Raw genomic sequence first — 12,240 nt, 5'->3', positions numbered from 1 at the left:
AATTCTCTTTAAAATAAGTAATAGCATTCATTGTTTTGTATTAAGTTACATTTTTGCTTTAACAGGTGAGAACAGCAGCAGAGAGACAAGAGAAGAGAGTGAGGTATGACATGTAGAAAAAGGGCTGACGTCTGCAGCGAGGACTATTGTCTCTGTACATGGGGCCCAAGATATAATAGCCTATGTAAATTTAATTGGCAATAAAAAACTATTCTGATTACCACAAGGTTATTCAGAGCCCCAATAGTTTCATTTTTTGAACAAAGTCATTCCATTTGTGAATTTATGTATGTATGTAATTTTATAAAAATGTGTTCTTGTTGTTCACTGTATGCACACACTCCTTACTCAAGACTCTCCGTACTCAAACATGCTACCAAGAGAATCACTGAGACCATCCAGCCGTGTCTTCTTTCCCAACAAAGCATCAAGGGAAAACTGTATACACTTTGGTCAAATGAGAAGTGACTCTCTTGTGACAAAGACATGACAGGTTCACTCAGCGGGTCTTTTCATCAACAGCCATGTCTGTTTTTTTTGTGTGTGTGTGTGTGTGTGTGTCAGGCTAAAAAAAGGAGCTTCTAACCATTCTTTTATCTCAATCGTTGTAGATAAGGTTAAAAGAATCCATCATTGAAAAAGAAAAGTGAAATCGTTTCTCTAAAATAAATCAAAAAGGTGATTACAATAGAAGAAAAACATAGGCAGACACAGTCTTTAAACTATTGAGGATTGAGTTTAGACAGATAAGCTCCTTTTGTTCTTCAGTCTGGCTTAGGCATTTAGTGAGCGTTGTATTGAATTATAAGCAGGCCTCAGACTTTATGCGGCTGATACAGTTTGCATATCAATACAAAGAAGCCAGCTTTTTGACTGAGGTCTAAATTTATTGATACAGTGAATGAACAGGGAAGATTGTAGGAAGTCGAGTATCAAGATAAGATAAATAATACACAATACATTTCCATAGGATATCCATCCATGCATTACTCATATATAGAGTCACCAATTAATGGAACAAGCCTGTCTCCATGCAAGTAGTATTATTTATAATATGTTACAATATGTTATGATAGGATGTTTACAATATGGTAAATGGACTTGAGCTTGTATAGTGCTTTTCTCTCTTTCTACTCAGATTCCTCCTCCATTCCTACATTTGAGGGCGGCAGTGGGGACTTTTTGGGAAGCCCGGTTCAAGTCCTGGTGCGGACCAAAAAATCTGGAAATTGGTCAGATAGCTGGAAAGGTGCCAGTCTACTTTATGGGTACTGTTGAGGTGCCCAAGAGCAAGGCCCCTATCAGGGGCCGCTCCCTCACTCTGACATCTCATGTCCATGGGAGTTAAAACACATTTTCCCTGGAGATCCTTGTGGAGGATCAATAAAGTAAATCTTCTACTTCATTCAGCTGCAGGTACATGAGTCACATCTCCTGCTATCTTACTAAATATACTCTCTGTCAAGAAAACACACCTCGAACACCATTGCATACATGTTGTATTGTGAAGAACGACATGCCGCCAATCAAAAGTGTGTCATTTAAAAATATCCATTCTCGCCCATGTCTTTCTATCTTTCCTTTCTATCTTTACGCACTCACAGCACGTCGAATTTATTTTTCATTAAGTCCTCCAATCATGCCTATCCAGCTGAGAGTGGGCCTTGATAGTGATGGAGGTTAAGTAAGCCTCCTGAACTACGATTATCAACCGGTGCTCTTTTGCATCTCTCACTGCATCTGCGGCGACTTTGTAGCTTCCGGTTATTATATTACCGAGCTCCCCTCACCTGATTAAGGTTTATCTCCAGCTAAGGCTGTAGTTCCGAAGATGATACACTGTTGGGTGACAGACCTGACTATTTTTTTTGCATTTACGTTCTTCAGAAAACTCTGGTACAAGATTGAAAAGCAATAACCAATAAGCATATTTCAAGGGACATACATTGTCTCATGAGCACAGCTTTGTTCTCATTCGACGTTTGCTGCCAGTTCTGTGATTTGAGCGTCTCTAAATCCCAGATTCCAGTGGTCAGCTCTTATTCCCTGTCTCTGGATCTGAAGGGCTTAAAGGCTCTGAGGCGCTTTGTAATTATTTTAAAGGTTTATCTAGCATGATTTTTTGTTGACATCTTCAATTAACCATAAGCCCCCTATTGTATCCCATGGAGAGATACCGAAAGAGTTTACATTGTGAAGTTCCCACAAAACGTGTTGTTGCCTGAGCTACAGGATGACTGAATGTTTCACCTTGTGTAACTGTTACAAAAGGTAGTTGTGTACGTGTTATCTAAAAACACACTGTGTGCATTCAGCACTCCCGCAGCTTATCTAGCCTCGATTTGAATGTCAAACAGGATGTTGCAAGATTCTTGTCAGACAATCCTCGGCTCTTACAGAAGCAGCCCAGACGCTGCAAAAGAAAAAAAAAAACTAAGGGAAAATAGATTGGAAATTAATGTTGCAAGGGTCACCAAGAACTCATACATATCTTATGTAGGACTTGTGTCCATTATTGTTATGCACTTGGAAATTTCCTTCCAAAAGTAGAAGTGAAACTACTTGAAAAAGTGTCTAGATTTGGAAATACCTTCATCATAAAAAAGTGTGCTTTAATGCAAAAAAACAACATAAACTGTATACCTTGAGCTGTTTATTTCTGTTTCTGATTGAGCTCTGAGAATCAATACAATGCACATGGTCCAAAACAGCGACATAAATTAAGCGTGGATTAGTCCTTTGCAGGGAAACGCGAGAGTGGAATCAGAATTCCGGGTGTCCTGCTTCGCCAGCATCCTAAATCGCTGAGGCTGGGACAATTTGTAAAACTGTGTGTTTGCACACGCTGATGGCTGAGTGACTAAAACTTTCCATTTTGCACCTTTTCAGAAGAAGGGACCAGGAGGTGCGAGTTCCTAAAAGCAGCATCAGCTCATTATAATGGGAGAGGGAGTTGATATCCCGCATGGAATTGAGTTACGTCCCTACTCTAGTGCTTTTGCCTTCAGGGTGTCCATGCGCAGCCACACAACGGACTTAACTTTCTTTTTTTTTACCCTTAAAGCTTCTGTTCATTCCGTTACATTTTTTCCACTGGTGGTTTTTTTTTCATTTTCTGCAACTGTGAAGTTATCACTATGACTGGATAAGTCCTGACCAGCAGCTTGAGGTGACTGTACAGATCTTATTGTTTGTCCTCAAGTACCTCTGCAACATTGCCCTGCAAGAAGACAACCATTGAAGCTTTAGAGCTCTAGAAAAACCCAGACCATTCCCACCCCCATTCGCCCACTTAGCTATGAGCTTCTCCCCAAGAAGCAGAAGCCTGATGGTTTTTAAGCACTGGAAAAAAAAATATCAAAGAAGCTTCTGGTCTTACCAGGTAGAAATAAGCCCCTGTGAAGTTATTATATCATATTCTTGCCTATCTTGGAGGTTTATGCAAATTTCAACTGGTGGTAATAGAGTAGTGTATTTTTTTCTTTTCTAAAACGAGTAGTAGTGGAAGCTCAAATGTTCTGTTGAAGCTTTGAAAGTGAACCCTTAACTGGTTCCTGTTGTAGCCAGTGGGCTTTAATGGGCAGGGAAGAAAAAAGACATGCACGATTCACATCTTGGAACAAAACAAGTAAAGGCATGAAAATGAAATGAACGGAACACATTTGAAATTTGAAGTGAAGAAGTTACATGTAAAGGATTTTGTTACGGAGAACATGATTTTGGGTGGCTAATTTTCAAACTCAGTTTCAAATGGAAGCGACACAATTTGAATATTAATGCTTTCTGCATGGTGATCAGTCTTTCTGAAAGCTGAAATCTGATGTGACGCCACTATCCCTAAAACCTCTGGGTGGTAGCAAAGATCCACTCAGATCCTCTCAGATCAACGTCTCCTCTGACTGGAGCTGTACTGCACCACGTCAAGCAGAGAGCCACGCTGAAAAAAAGGTTGTGCGGCCACATAGAGGAAGAACTGTGAATAGTCAAAGGCATGTACAAGGAGAGAAAAGGCAGAGAGACATTTGATGTGAACAGACATTCAGTGGATTAAGGCATCTCTTTCTTTCTCTGTATTTTCTCTAATCTGTACTTCTCCTTTTTCACTCTCCTGCCCTTTTCCATTGTTCTCAGTTAAGTCTCCATGCACTGTTTTAGAAAGTCATCCTGCTTCGCTGTCCTTATTGTCGAGGTAAGCACTGAAATTGAGCAAAATGCACTTGTGCAGAGGCTATTTAGGGACATGCTATACAGTATGGTGCAATGTGCGAGGTGTTCTGAAGGTGTGGCCTTCCTATCAGTATCACTTCTTTTTCAAAGCAGACTGTTGGCCTCATGCTGGGCAGAAACTATTAAACAAATGACTTTTAGCCCCAAGCTGACTTTGAAAAACAGTTCAGCTTACAGTGTATACTACTAGTTCAAAAAGAGCACAGTAACTTTACTTTATCTCTTGTTTTTTCCACATCCTTTAGGCGTTGCTTGTTTCTGGGTTAGCATTTGCATTAGGTTATTTTAGCTGTGTGCAGTGTTTTTTTACTTCTTTTTTTTTTTCTTTTTTTGCTTTGACGACTTTACAGGAGGTTTCTCAGGGGTCATGTCTTTCTAAAAAGTTTTCCGGTCGCATCGTTGCATCAGACACGTTATTCACATTATAGACAGCAGCTTTAAAGAATGAAATATTTAAAGCTTTATTTTAGCTTATTTGTGGCATGCAAGAATTAAAAATACAGAGCAACCTTCCTGTATTCAACTTTATCTTCATTTTCCAATACAACCAGAATCAATGGCCATGAACATGGAGTGCAGCCCTGCTTAGTGGCACACAGCTATGTTACAGTTTCGACATATAGATATTTGACATATGGAGTTTAACTGTTCAAACGACTAATCCCACATATCCCTGATGTCAAGAGTGTAGACGTTTTGTCAAAGTGTAAAAAAAAAGAAAGAGGCAAGACATTTTGCCAGAACTGATTTTGCACACAAAACTATAGGACTTGCACATTTTTTGTCAGATAGGAAATAGGTTACAAGACAGACTTTGTGTTTATAGCACCAACCCCCACACCTTGTTCAAACACACTTAAGCAAAAAGAAAAAAAGAAAATATAATATGAACCCAGTTTCTTCTCATACATAACGCCTCCCTGCTTGTCAAACCACATTTGTGACTTGTTTCATCTTGGAAATATCACTGAATCCGAGTAATCAGAAGACTGACAGAATAAACACAACAACATTTATTTTTATATAAGCACTATGTAGCTCAGACACTTTTTTTTTTTAATGGCAGCAGAGAAAGTTCTCCCTCTGTCAAGGAGTTTCGTACAAGTGAAGGGCAGCATCAGCACAGCCAAAAGAGAAGCATCCAGGACATTGGTGAAATATAAGACGCAATAAGACACAAGCCTTAATGGATAACAAATGGCACTAGATGTTATTGATAGACTGTGTGTTCTTTGCATACATGCTACACTTTAAAGAACACAAAAAAAAAATGTCTTTCCATCTTCACCAATGAGAACCAGCATTTGATATTCACTTAGAATTAAAAACTTGAGGGCACTAGTTAGTGTGTGTGCTTAATCTATGGAGGCTGTAGCACTGGGAGCGTGTGGCGCAGGTTCAAATCTGACGTGAGGCTCCTGTCCTGCGCGTCATTCTCCATTCTCTCTCTCTCTCCCTGATTTCCTTTTCTATTCATGGTCTTATCTCTCTAACAAAGGCCAAAGGATAAATCTTTAGAATTAAAAACTTAAAATATGAAAACATCTATCTCGTGTTTTAGTCCACTGTGTACAGCTAAAGTTATGCACATACCGATTTAGAATGAGTACAATTGTTTCTACTGAGAAGCAAATAAGGTTTAAATGCCAGCTTTACGTGTTGGTGATGGAAAACCGAAGCAATTAGACAGGCACAGAAGACTAGAGATGAAATCATTTCATTACTAACTTGCTAAAGCATTTGAAGCTTACGCAGTCAAGCAACAGTGGCTCCTCTTTCTAACTTCATCAAAAATGTAATTCTCTTACAGCAGAAGACACGCTGTGATTCTGTGTTCTTGTGCCAGCAGCATTAGGTGCAAGACCAGGTGATAATTCACGCTTCACAGGCCCTACAGCTTTTCCATTATGCTATGGGTTCAAAAAGTTCAGGGTGGCATATTGCAGTGCAAATTGCAGGCAAAAGCATGACAGAAGTGAGTGGAATCAATTACTGCGTGGATGACACACATCAAAAGAATGAAGGTAGTAAGCTACCTTGATAAAAAGAAGTCATGCGTCAGATGACAACTTGCATTCTCCGAAGACAAGCTCCTGGACATTTATAACTTATTTTTCACTCTTTCTTTGTAGGTAATCTTTCTAAGAGCAGATATGATGCGACTGTAGTCATAAGCTAGGAATACGAATGGAGGTAAGTTAATTAGGTGTTACATACAGCAGCAGGAAATGTTATTAGTGAGGTGACACCTTTTGAATAAATCCCCAATGGCTATAATTTCATGTTTCTTGGACATACGACATGATAGTGAGAGAATTCTATCAAGTAACTGGTGTGGGAACGTCTTGTAAATCTAAAGTAAATGCAGTTGAATAATTCCACTTTATTGTACCTGTCCCTGTGTATATGTATGACAAGCTTTAAGAATTGGAACAGCATGCTCTCAGCTTACGGTAAAGTCTGAGTCTATATATAGGACCGTGGAAGTCCATACCACAGAGATGCTTTATATCCTTCTGATGCTGATAACCATAGCCATTTAAAGCAATGATATTTAGTACTTATACCCATGTACAACCAGTGAGACACAGCTGTTATGAAGAATAATACTTGAAGCCATCTTTACAAAATTATCTATGAACAGCTTATTCAACACAATTACACTACTCAGGGTGCAATGTTACAAAGTTTATTCTCTGCAGTGCTTTACTTGTTTGTACTTTCCTTGAGAAGCCTATTTCCAAATTATGCTTTTTATACTTGTAGTATTTCAAATGATAGTAAACATATTTTGGTTAATAAAACACTTTGCAGTGTAGACTTAAAGGCCTTATTCTGACTATCCAGCTAAACTGCAATAGTTTCCAACACCACTCAGGTGTAATGCTCGCAATGACTTTCCCAAGACCATTGTGGTGCAACAACTTTACCCTCTCCCTAGATGTATGATGACAGGTGCTGGTTACACTTCGGTCTACTGTGCTCCTGTGCAAAATATCAGGTCACCTTACTGCCTAATGATGCGATGCAATAATGGATGTCATGTGTAAACAAATATCAAAGCCAGAATAATAAGGATGATGAGCACTGAAGGTTTGATGGTGGTAATTGTGCTAGTCTCTGAAGACTCATTATCTAACCTAGGATGATTTTGATAAGGAAATGAAAATGTAATGCATATTCTTGTCTGCTCTGTTTCCTTATGAGAAAAATAAAAAAATCTTGTGATTCAAAATGGTACAGATTTGCTTTTCACATACGGAACAAATAAAACACTCTCTAAGAAAAGGACTCACAGTTTGTGCCCCATACTGAAAATAACTGGTCAAAAAGACAGCCCAGCTTGTCTTTGCAACTCTCTATTGCTATGTTGACACACAAATCCATCAGTCCATGAAAGAAATGTCAGTGTCTGGTCTGGCATGTGTGCAAAGAAAAAAAAAGACTGACAGAGAGGTAGGAGTTCACTTTTTTTTTCTTTTTGCATGTCTGGATTTTCCTGTCTGATAAACTGTATAAAAGAAACATGAACACCTACTCCTCTGTGCTGTTAACTACCTACCTACAACACAATGTCATATTTAACTTTAAATATTAAGTTGGACTTCTTAGAATAGTAATAACAACTGAATTATATGATGAGACAAGCATAAAGTATGGTGAAAAAAAACAACAAAAAACTTAAACACGTGTTGAGCTGCCATGTAAAATAAATGTTTCATTCATACATGGCCCGCTCCAACCTCAACCTAAGCGGAAAGAATGTGTGGACAACATGAACGCGAGGTATACAAAGGAGAAATCCTTCCTGCATATTATTCCATAATGTGTTTTTCTTAAGCGTTTTGAGATAACACGATGGATCAATTGATTGTCTTGAAATTATTCAACACATGGATCATCCCTGAGTTTGGAGAGTAGCTCTGGAGAATTGAATTTGATCAAATCGTGTTTTTTTTTCAGGTGGAGATAAAAACATGAGACAACAGTGACAGCCATAAAAATTCAACATCATGAATTGTATCCACAGGGATGTACGCTCATCTTCTTGCTAGGTCATTCGCTCTTTGTCTCTTGTTAGCTTCAAGCGTCAATGTCCTTTCCTCTAAGCCTTGGCCATTGAGTCATACTTCTATGCATACAGAGATTGGCTAACTGGCTTCTTTTTTATTACTGAAGGCGTGTATTAAGAAGAGTTCTAAAGCTATTAGCACTTCTCGCTAGATGACCTCAGCCCTCTACCAACATAGTGCAGTGATCAGCTAATCTGGCCGCGCTGGGGATGTGTCAAAGACAACATTCTATCTGTCGAAAGTTATTGTTCTATTAAATCAACCTTTGAAACATCTATTTAAAGATGGAAAAGTTGAAAACTGTGGCTTTAATACAGTCTCATTTAGTGTGACAACATGGTTTACTTGCCAAAAAATGTAAGTCACTGATCTGTATTTTCTTTCGCCTAGAACATTAATCAGTGTATTTTTAATTGTGTGTGCTGATCATTTGACAGACATCTATAGGAAAATAGTGTTTAAAATTAATACTTGTTTTTAAGGTAATGCTTAATGAGCTATGTTTATCCTCAACAACCTTCTACTCTCTGTTCCCAAAATGTGTCATTATGTGCACTTTCTAATAATTATATTTTATTTACTGATGAGAACGAGTGTGATTCCGCTTTTGAACTATTTTGTCGGAGAAGTGTCCTGGATGTTTTAAAAAACAGTGGGCTCAGATCCAAATTACCCACCGGGCATGGAGCGACAAAACAAGCTGTGCTCTGGAGAGAGCTTGTAATAGATTGCCGTGATTCCCCTTGGACATGCTGTTGAGCAGGTGGTGCCTTAGCTGGTGCAACACACGGCAATGAATTTACCATTTCCTACCCCGCCATCTGACTATAAATCATACCATCTGAAAAACACATTTTTAATAAGCAGAGAGGCAATTAAATAAATTCAGATAAGAGTGGGAGATAACTCTCTTTGCAGGTTATTTTTCCTCATTAACCTAACACACACACATGCATGAACAAACCGTGACATGTGAGCTTTTTTGCGTACGCTTGATTAGGAATGAAAAATACATGGAGTTGGATATAACTGATTCAATTCATTATATTATTATCAATTGTGGTAAAATCAATCAACACATACTAGGTTGAATGCCAAATGTTCCCTGTTGAATTTTTGGATTGTCTTGAACAGTAAAACCCCATTAAGCCTATTAAGTTTCAAAACTGTCTGATGTGTTTTTGTCTGAACTTTCAACTGTGTCTCTCATCTTTATTTGATGACAGACACAGTTGACAATAACGCTTATCTTTCTTAAAAAATAAATATGTTATCTACAATAAGAGTATAATTTTTTTACAACTCTTATGTGTATGCGACTTTAGGGTTTTTTGGGCCACCCTCAAGAGGACACTCGAGGACGAATTTTTTATTTATTTTTTAAAATTTCATTGGCTTCGTTTATCAGCACCAGATGTTGCTGCTTGGTGACGACATATTCTTACAGTTTCAACAGCACGTTTTTTATTTTCTTTAAATCTCCAACAGAAAACAAATTGGGTGGATGTTTACTTACCATACAATAGAGAGATAACAAATAAATGTGTTCAAATCAACCCAAATCAGAAAAAGTATTTCTACATTCTACATCAGTTATTGTGTTTCTGAGTGAACTTCTTTTTTTATCATCTCTAAGATGAATATTATCAGTATTAGCTGCTGTATTCTGCACTATTATCATGTGTCAGCCTTCAACATGAAAAATCTTTTCCCAACAGTCCAGCTGATAAAATCATTTATTTCTGCCCTGCTGTAACCACCTTCAGCAAAAGAAACTTTTCTGACTGTCTGTTATCCCATTCCTGTGAAGTCACACGCTCACAGGTGGTTAATCCCTGTGCACCGCTGAGGGTCACCTGTAGTTGTCATATTTTCCTCTTTCTCTGACAGTGAAGCATGAAAGCCATTAGCTGCGGAAGCTAACTCTGGAGGGGAGGGAAGTGGAATTACTTACTGTATTTTCCATTACATGGGGAGCTGAAGGAAGAATAAGTTAGTTGTTATATTAATATTACTAAACTTTGATGGAAAATATTCTCCTGGAAAGAAAGTAGTTGTTTTTCAGATTAAAGCAGAAATGTGTTTGCTGTAGTCCTTTGTACAGAAGGTTAAAATCTAATTTATATCAGCCAAATATTAGAAATCCCAACAACAAACATATACTGTTTACCTCTCATTCTAATATTTATTATAGCTCAAACAGTCCTCTGTGCTTTGTTCAAAATATAAATTAATCAAGCACCAGAGGAGGTTTGTGACCTTCTATAAACCAGCTCTCTCAGAATGCTTCATTTTGGGGTGTGTCTCTTTAAATGCAATGAGCTCCCCCAACCCCGCCCTCTCGTCCGAAGGATGTGCCAACAGGTTTAACTTTGACACAGGAGGGGACGGTATATTTTTTACCAGAATCCCACTGTGACATCACAAGAAGAGCACATTTAAAATGTAGCATTTGTTATCTGTGCTGTAACCACAAACAAAGAACTGGATGGTTTTATTTCACGTTTTGTCAGTCGGTGGACACTCAGGTTACCCAAATATAATTCAAAAACACTGTAAAGGTGTATTTTCATTATATGTCCCCTTTAATGATCAGCAGTTGAATTCTAGTTTTTCCACTCTGTGAATATATTGCTTTTACAACAAGGTAAACAAAGAGTTTGAGATAGGTCTTTGTTTCTTCTTGTTGTTCATTTGTAGATTTTTCCTCTATCAAGGGACAAGACTGCACAAACACTTGCGTTTCAGTCCAGGGATGTACTTTGGGTTCGTCTTGGATAGAATCCACCGTAATTAGTTCCTCAACAGAGCTGATGCATCCTCAGGCTTAATGGGCAACAATCAATGCCAACACAAACAGCATGTCTTTCCCTGTGTGTGGCTACAACTGCTCATTGGATAAGATTACTGCATCGTCTAAAACTTTGGATGTAGTCTTGCTGCTGCTCGGAATATGCTTATGCAAATGTAATAGTCCACAGGTCGTTCCACTGTAACCACATACACGCCTATTCAGTGACACTCATACAAGATGTCAGAGAAGTTGATGTATGCAAACACTACTGCTATCTCTGTCTCTCAACCCGCTGCCAGGGGTTAGACATATAATTGTGTTTAAGGCAGCGCGCCTTTACACAGAAATATTCCACCTACACGTACTTTGAAAATCTCATTTATTTTCCACGGCCATCTGCAAGTACTTCACAATGAACTTTCTGAACCAAATGAATCACTCTGTATTTGCAGGCAGCAGCACATAACTTTTCCTCTGAATTGGGTAAGTCTTTCGAATTGAAAATGTTCTTAGTTACGAGCAGCTTCTCTGTTACCTGCAGGGTGCATTAAAGGACAGAGAATAAAATTGCTTTTTTTTTTAAGGGTTGCGTTGCCTCGATGCATATGTGGCTCCTAAAATATGAAGTTTTAGGACAGGCTAAGAGCTGAAGCTGAGGCAGAATTTAAGACTTGATGTACCGTTTCATGCTCGCCCACCTGTCAATCATGTTAGCTTCGCGCCTAACTATGCATATCGCGCATCGTGTTCAAAATCACCCCTGTACAGCGTGTGCCCATGAGGACAGTCACTAATCAGACCAATATCGTTTTCTCTACCAGGCTGTAAACGTGTTTCTTTCTGCTGTAAAAACATGCTTTTTTGAATGGGTGTGTATGTGACTTCTGTTGTTTCTGGATCCAACCTCAAGCAGACCCTGGAGAAATGGCAGGACTTTGCACTTTCGCAATGGCTTAATTTGGTTTACAACCCACTGCTCTATTCAACGATGAGTAAGTGTGTTTTTCTTTCCAAAGTCACAACAACTGGCCTGACATGTGTACTACAGCATTCGTGTGGATTAGTTTGCACAGTGGAAACATTGTCTGAACGCAGAACTATACGTGGCCTTTAACTGTAAATAATTCAACACCATTTATCGAAGAT

This window comes from Symphodus melops (assembly GCF_947650265.1).
Source record: "Symphodus melops genome assembly, chromosome: 16".
Lineage (NCBI taxonomy): Eukaryota > Metazoa > Chordata > Actinopteri > Labriformes > Labridae > Symphodus > Symphodus melops.
This window is presented reverse-complemented; position numbering follows the sequence as displayed.